Below are 8019 nucleotides of genomic sequence, written 5' to 3'. Positions count from 1 at the left end.
CTAGGAAGCAAACTGGGTGACTTATACCAACAGGCATTTATTCTTATACAGTTCTGGAGGCCAGAAATCTGAAATCAAGGTCTTGGCAGAGCTATGCTCCCTCTGAAAGCTGTAAGGGAGGATCCTTCCTTGCCTTTTTTACCTGCTGCTGGCAATTCTTGGCGTTCCTTGGCTTGTAGCTGCATCACTCCGATCTCTCTGCCTTGGTCTTCACAAAGTCTTCTTCTCTGTGTGTCGCTCCACTTCTTATAAAGACACCAGTCATATTGCATTTTAGGGCTCACCCTATTCCAGTATGATCTCATCTGAATGAATTATATCTGTAAAGACCCTATTTCCAAATGAGGACACATTCTGAGGTTCCAGATAGACCTGAATTTTTGGAGGAACACCTGTGAACTCAGTACACCTTTCTTACAATGTATATTTCAAACTCCAGATGTGCAAAATGTGGATACTAATTTCAGGACCACAATTGCAAGATACATGATAGTATTGAAATTTGCATGCATAGCATCAGGCTATCTTGAAGTTGGGGTTGTCCATTCATGTAATGTAAGTTTGATGCAGGCTAGCTCCAGTATTTGTATACAGTTTTCTTCATGTAAGAGCTAAGACAGAAGTCAGTGCCTTTCTAGCTATCCCCCATAAAACATCACAGAGAGTTTTCTAGGGAGGATGTAAAGGAGGTTGCCCTCATATCATCACAGCCACTGGCTGACACATCCTCGCTGGACTCTGGAGGGCTCTCTTTCTGACGCCTTCCCAGCCCAGCCTAGCCTCAGTGGCTCCTCTCATCCTCCAGGGCTTCCTTCATCCCCACCAGAGGAGGCTGTTGCTCCTCTCCTGTTGTATGGAGTTGTGATGGTTGCAGCTCCCTTGGCAAGGGTCATGTCCCCAGTCTCCCTTCCCTCTAGATGGGGCCCCTTGACCAGTTCCCCCCAGTGAGATGGGAGTGGACGTGATGTGGGTTGCCTTACTTAAGTGGTTGTCTACTGGCCAGAAGCCACCACGAGTTGGAAGGATCCTGGATCCCTGAAACACTGTGTGGAAGGCTGCCTGCTGAACACTCACCTTGGACTGCCTGTGAGCAAGAAAGAACTTTCATCGGGAGAAGTCTCTGAGCATGGAGGTTTATCAGTCACAGCACTCATGTCCCTGCCCAGACCACCCTCAGCACAGCTGGGAAGTCTCCATCCTTGACTACCAGGTGCCGTTCAGCCCTGCCCCTGCTCCTATTCCCACCTCACATCCCAGGCCTGCCGTGGGGCTCAGTGGAACCCATTGCTGCCCAGGGTGCAGGGCCCTCTTCATAGGGGGTAGTAGGGATGATAAACAACTCAGAATTGTTCAGGTGGGGTGAGGTATGGGGCTCACGCCTATAATCCCAACACTTTGGGAGGTCAAGGCAGGAGATTCGCTTGAGAACAGGAGTTCAAGACCAGCCTGGGAAACATAGTGAGACCCCATCTCTACAAAAATAAAAATAAAAAATAGCCAGACACGGTAGCAGGTGCCTTTGGTCCCAGCTACTTGGGAGGCTGAGGTGGGAGGATTGTTTGAGCCCAGGAGTCTGAGGCTGCAGTGAGCTATGATCATGCCACGCACTCCAGTCTGGGTGACAGAGTGAGACCCTGTCTCTAAAAAATGAAAAAAGAATCCTCTGGTGCAGGTTAAACTTAAGCAAATACAGTGCTTGCTGCGGTATCTTTTTGGGGGGGAGAATTTAATTTTTTTCATCTGCTCACCTGAAAAATTCAGTTCTCGGTGCAAGACTAGAACAGCATTGGTGTGACCGATGCATTCTATACCACTGCCGTCTCATCTGATACAGGATATATGTCCCGGTGGTTACTGTCACCAAGAAGCCTCTCGTCGGCATTGAATCGTCACAAATGCACATGGCAGCACTCATTTTAACAGATATCTGTGATTTTTAAAATGATGATGCAAGTCTGTGGCTTTTGAGCTTTGTGTCCTTTTCATTTAATGTCTTCTTGAGTGTGATGCTTTCCTTTTGAGGCCTGGGGACCCAGGAGTAAATGAAACAGACAAAGCTCACTACTCTCATGAACTCATAGTTAACTGTAAGCCCAAAATTTGGTTTTTGTTCTGCAATCAGTTTTATGGTATTTTTTTTTCTTATCTTAATGTTAACATTCTGCAGCTGCATATAGAGCTGTGACAAGGGGATTGCTTTGGAGCCTGGCAGACGTGGGCTGGAATGGTCCCTCTGCCCCCACCCTGGGTTTTCCTGGGGGTGTCGTGGGGCTGCTGCTGCCTACTGGCTGAGCTACTGTAAGGAATCAAGGTGTCCTTGTAAGCTTGGTGCCTGATCCTGGGGAACCAGTTGGTGGATGACTCATTTTGCATGAGTAATGCATGGCTTTTGCATTTTACAAATCATCAAATGTAGTGCACATGGATCACATTGTTTCTGGTTTATCAAATACCTAGAAAATCACTCCATTTCCCAAGGCAACCTTGCCCTGGTCCTTCCACCCCTGATGGTGCTTTCTCCTTCTATTCCTCATCTGCTTACTCCCCTGACTCAGCATCATTAGATCAAAGGAAAACACAGGCTTCCTCGGGGCACTTGAAAATGAGCCATGACTGCTTAGGAGAAGAGAAGCAAAGGACTAGATTCAGGGAGGAGGTGGGGGAGGCAGGGCAGTTCTGGCTGTTAAGCCCCCACCCAGGAGAATCTTCTGTTTGTCTCCATTTCAGCACAGAACTACAATCAGGACTTTTCTTGAGGCCCATCCTGACTGTTACCAAGCTGCGGCGTGGACAGGCTGGTGTTTTACGTTTGCATCTGCTGATTTAAAACAGGAAAAGGTGCGTCTTTTTAAAGCAATCAGAATGTGACTCTTCTAGCTGTGATTGCTATGCACAGCTGAAAACACTTCTTCCCGCGTGGTTCAGGTTCTGTCACCGGGTGCCCCGGTCTGTGGAACGCTTTCTGTAACCTTGAACTGGCCTGGTTTAATTTGCTGCACATAATGATATCCCCCAAGTGCAGTTTTGGAGGCACCTGGTTCTATGCGGTTAATGATGGTTCCAATCCCTGTTCTGTGTCAAACTGTTGTGAATGAAAAACAGGTGAAATCTGATCACCACAATTCACTTTGAATGGATAGGCTTTTAAAACCTATATTTTCTAAAGATAAAGGTAATATAAGCTCACATTTGAAAAAAAATGAAAATCAGCAAAGTCCCAAGAAGGAGGTGTACATATATATATATATGTAAAATCCTACTCAGGATACACATTCTTGCTGGTTTTATTTTGGATTTCCTTAATTTGCTTGTCATTTTCTACTGTCTCCCTCTATCACTTTAAGTCAATGATTCTGCGTGGTCTTCTTTCTTTGAAATTTTCCTGAATACATCTGTGATCTCTCTTAGGATGTTTTTGTTGTTGAAACTCAGATGGAAGTGAGCCCTGGACTTTCCCTTAGAGACGAGCTTGGGGCCGAGGCTGCTACGTGGAAGCGACTCCAAACCCCAGGGAAGGCAGACCTTGTTAAAAAAGGGGCATTCGGGGTAGCTCCCACGGACAGGACAAGGACAAGGACAAGGACAGGGTCCGTGGGGACAGGCCCATAGTAGTAGTTGGAGGCTTCTGTGAGGCAAGCACTGGTCTAAGGGCTTGAAGATAATTAGCTGGCTCTCCCTCCGCAGGTGCTCTGATCACCCCATTTGCAGATAACAGGGGGAGGGGTGGGGATGGGTGGGCACCCAGGTGGGGCTCCTATTGCAGGTTTTGGCTGGCTAGGATGATGCCCAGCTGTGTAGCTTGGTATCCGCCACTCTTGTATGGGAGCTGAATACCTGGTAAGGAGCAGGCACTTGCTAAATAGTTATTGAATGGCTAAATGTATGGAGCTTTTATTTTATTTTATTTTATTTTATTTTGAGACGGAGTCTTGCTCTGTCCCCCAGGCTGGACTGCAGTGAGTGGCTGGATCTCAGCTCACTGCAAGCTCTGCCTCCCAGGTTCACGCCATTCTCCTGCCTCAGCCTCCCGAGTAGCTGGGACTACAGGCGCTCGCCACCTCGCCCGGCTAGTTTTTTGTATTTTTTAGTAGAGACGGGGTTTCATTGTGTTAGCCAGGATGGTCTCGATCTCCTGACCTCGTGATCCGCCCGCCTCGGCCTCCCAAAGTGCTGGGATTACAGGCTTGAGCCACCGCGCCCGGCTATATGGAGCTTTTAAATAACAATCAATAATCAATGATATTGAAGGAAATGAGCCTATTCCTAAAGAAGAAAGTCCCCATACCAGCCCAGCTTTAGACACTTGACTACGAAACCCGTTGTTCAGGTCTGTGGAGGTTGACCAGCAGTCCAGGTTTCTCTCCATTTGTCAAATGTGGCCATATATATTCGTATGTGGTTTGGTGTCCCCAGAGTGCTCCCAAGGCGGTGGTACTCCAGCAGTTAGTGTGGCCAAAGCCGCAGTCACCTGTGTGACCAAATGCTGAGTTTCTGGGCCTTCCTGGCAAGCAGCTCCATGAGCCAACCGGGTCCCACATCCTCGGCTCCAGGGGCTCTATCTTCCCATGGGTTGCATAAGCTTTTGTTTCATCTTCCTGGTGCCTTCTGTTTTGAAGTTATTTTATCGTGAAAAACTAAAGTAATACACAGAAGCACAGAGAACACACCAGTCCCTGTGCTCGGACCGCAGGGATTCGGTCATCAGTACTGTCTCGTCATTCTTGCCTTGGGTCTTTGTTTTCATGCTATATTAAGGCATTGTATAGAGGTGGGAGTCTCGTTGGTTGTCCCCACTCCCCGGGCTCCTGCCCCAGAGGCAGCCTACTCACTACAGGTGTGTGCTCCTCCAGCCCATTTCTTACACTTGTCCATACGGTTCACACACACAGCCAAAGCAGAGTAGTTTATGCCTACCACTCAGCATCTGTGGTTCTTAGGATGTTACCACATTTGCTTACTTTCCTCCTATCCTCTTTGCTGAAGTGTTTTATCACAGATCCTAGTCATCTTGTCATTTCATCCTAACAGCTGTGTGCAATGCTACAATGTTTACTTTTTTTTTTTTTTTTACATAGCCACAAAGCTACTATCAAATGTAACAAAAACAGTGAGAATTTCTTACCATCTGTAGTCAGATTTCCCTAACTGTCTTAAAAATATCGTTTTTGGTTGGTCTGTGTGAATTGGAGTCCAAATGCTGTGTGTGGAGCATCCTTCCCTCCCCTGTTTTATTTTTATTCCATGAGCAAAGGAACCAATCACTTGCCTGGAAAACAGCCCCCATTCAGGGGTCTCCTTTTGCTCTTGGAGTGTTGTAGAGCCCTGATCCTGCATTTCTTTAACTCCAAGAAATGGATATTTATCTACAGCCTGGACTAGAAGCTGGTTCAACTTGTGGGACAGGACTTCTTTGCAGGTGCAGAAGTTTTTCTTATTTGTGTATTTTAGCTCATCACTGTCATCTGTATCTTCCTGGAGTTTGAACTAGCTTGTTCCCTTTAACTGCTGACCAAGGCGTATTCTACTTCTCCATTCTGCCTGTCTCAATCCATTTGGGTTTCTGTAACAGAATGCCATCTGGGGTGGCTTTTAAACAACAGAAATTTACTCTTCACAGTTCCGGAGGTTGGGAAGTCCAAGATCAAGGTGCTGGCAGATTTGGCGACTGGCGAGGGCCTGCTTCCTGGTTCACAGTTGACGCCTTCTTGCTGTGTGCTCACGTGGTGGAAGGAGTGAGCGAGCTCTCTGGGGCCTGTTTTATAAAGGCACTAATCCCTTGTATGAGGATCTTAGTCTCGCGACCTGATCCCCTCCAAAAGGCCCCACCTCCTAAATACCATCACATTGGGGATTGGGTTTCAACACATGAATTCTTGGGAGACACACGTGTTCAGCCTATTGCACTGCTGTCAGTGGATATTCAGTTGTCTCCACCGTTCTGCCGTCCATGTGGAACTGCAGGGCACACCCTGCCTTAGGGACCATGTGTAAGACGATCTCTAGGGGTTTGGTCCAGGTATGTAGTTACTATGTATAACCTTTTTTGGGAGGAAATAGAAATACCTCACTGCTGATGGTAAATATCTGAGCCCACAGCACTGAGTCCAAACATTGATATTTATATAATTTATAGTTTAGGCTTGCATTTAAACTGGTTTCAGTTTATCTCTTGTTTTTCAGACAATGGATTTTTTTTGTGTGTGTGTGTGTGTTTTTGCCTTTGGATTTTTTTTTTTTATTACTCAAAAAAGTTTTATTTATTTATTCATTATTTATTTTAAATTTAGCTCTCTGGTTCTGTATTTGGGCCTTCAGAATGTTCCCAACAATTTTCGGCTCCTCAATAAGGAAAGCACACTTGGTACGGTCACAGACACATCCAGCACTCACAGTACCACAATAGGCCTTGCTGACATTTTTTTTTTTTTTTTTTCATTCTAGACCATCTCCTAAGAACTTTGGTTTCACAGCATGAATCCATTTGCCTGGGCACAGGTCACATGCAGATATGAGTGTCTTCCCAGCCTTCTTGGTATAAAGGTAAGCAGTTCTATTATCAGGAGTTCGGGGAAGTCTAGTTTTGTTAGAGGCTGCAGGAAAGCGTATGCCCAATGCTTCCAGACACCATCCCTGGAAGAGCACAGTGGAGAAGTTTTAAGTTTCACTTTCAAATAAAATACACTAGTTACAAAAATAATGAGTCAATCACTTAACTTGTAAAGTAAAAATCACCCTATAACCTACTCTTTCCATAAGCATGGTTCATAATTTGTTGACTGTCCTTCCAGATTTTTTTACATTTGTACACAAACATGCAAATATTCGAGCATTCCATTTAACACAACCGGGGTCCCCATAGGCATATTCTTCTGTGGCTAGTTTAACAAAAACATTCCATGGACATCTTTTCATGTCAATATGCTCAGATCTGAGCCTTTTTTTTTTTTTTTTTTTTTTTTTTGACATGGAGTCTCACTCTGTCACTCAGGCTGGAGCGCAGTGGCAAGATCTTGGCTCACTGCAACCTTCACCTCCCAGGATCAAGTGATTCTCCTCCCTCAGCCTCCTGAGTAGCTGGGCCTACAGACATGCACCACCATGCCTGGCTAATTTTTTGTATTTTTAATAGAGACGGGGTTTCACCATGTTGGCCAGGCTGGTCTTGAACTCCTGCCCACCCTTGGCCTCCCAAAGTGTTGAGATTACAGGCGTGAGCCACCGTGCCTGGCGCAAGTCATTTCATTTAATGGCTGGGTAGCATTTGATGGCCCAGGGATAGGATTTATTTAAACATCCTTTTATTGAAGGGCATTTAAATTGTTTTTTTTCCAAGTTTTTATTTCAAAAAACAAACCTGTGGACCATTCCGCGTGTCTATATCTTTGTACCCTTGAGGAAGTGTGTCTTTAGCATAGATTTCCAGGAGTGAGATGGCTGGATAGAAAGATATTTCAGATTTTGATAAATACTGCCAAACTGTCCTCCCCCAAAAAGTGATGCCAACGTATGGCTCTGCCAGACGTGTACCAGAGCCAAGCCTGACTCTTAGAAAAACAAAATTATCTGACCTCAACTAGAAATAGCACAGAGGTTTAGAATACAGGGTGCAAACGGGGAAAGAGAGGGGCTGCTGGACAAATCTGCCTCTAGATGTGTTCTATTTGGCCAGCAGTGTTTAAATGCTGGAAAAAGTTAGTTGTTAATATTTCAAAGCAGGAGATTTAAAATCTGGATCTCCTGCCTCTCTTGGAAATTTGCAAGTGGACGAGAGGTGAGTGGTGGCTGCCCCTGGCACATGGGGCAGGGGTCTCTGGGACTGCTGGGCCTCTGTATTTGTCCCTTGAACCACCAGCCCCTGCCCGCGTTTGGGTTTGTGACCTCCAGCAGAGCATACCTAGAATGTTTGCAGGGCTGGGGGTGGAATGGCATAATTTGCTTAGACATGGTAACAGTAGGTTTCTATTTTTATCTTGATCTTTTTTATCTTGCAGTTTTTAAACTGTTGCAGAATGAAATAGA

The 8019-nt window shown here is 45.7% G+C and overlaps 1 long non-coding RNA gene across 1 annotated transcript; it reads left to right on the top strand.

Moving 5' to 3' along the window:
* Positions 1–266: 266 nt before the first annotated feature.
* On the top strand, positions 267–6720 carry LOC144333703 (uncharacterized). Its single transcript, XR_013402645.1, has 3 exons — positions 267–1210; positions 2728–2838; positions 6442–6720. It is a non-coding gene; the product is annotated as an uncharacterized LOC144333703 (long non-coding RNA).
* The last annotated feature ends 1299 nt before the right edge of the window (positions 6721–8019 follow it).

Source organism: Macaca mulatta, chromosome 13 (assembly GCF_049350105.2).
Source record: "Macaca mulatta isolate MMU2019108-1 chromosome 13, T2T-MMU8v2.0, whole genome shotgun sequence".
Lineage (NCBI taxonomy): Eukaryota > Metazoa > Chordata > Mammalia > Primates > Cercopithecidae > Macaca > Macaca mulatta.
This window is presented reverse-complemented; position numbering and strand designations above follow the sequence as displayed.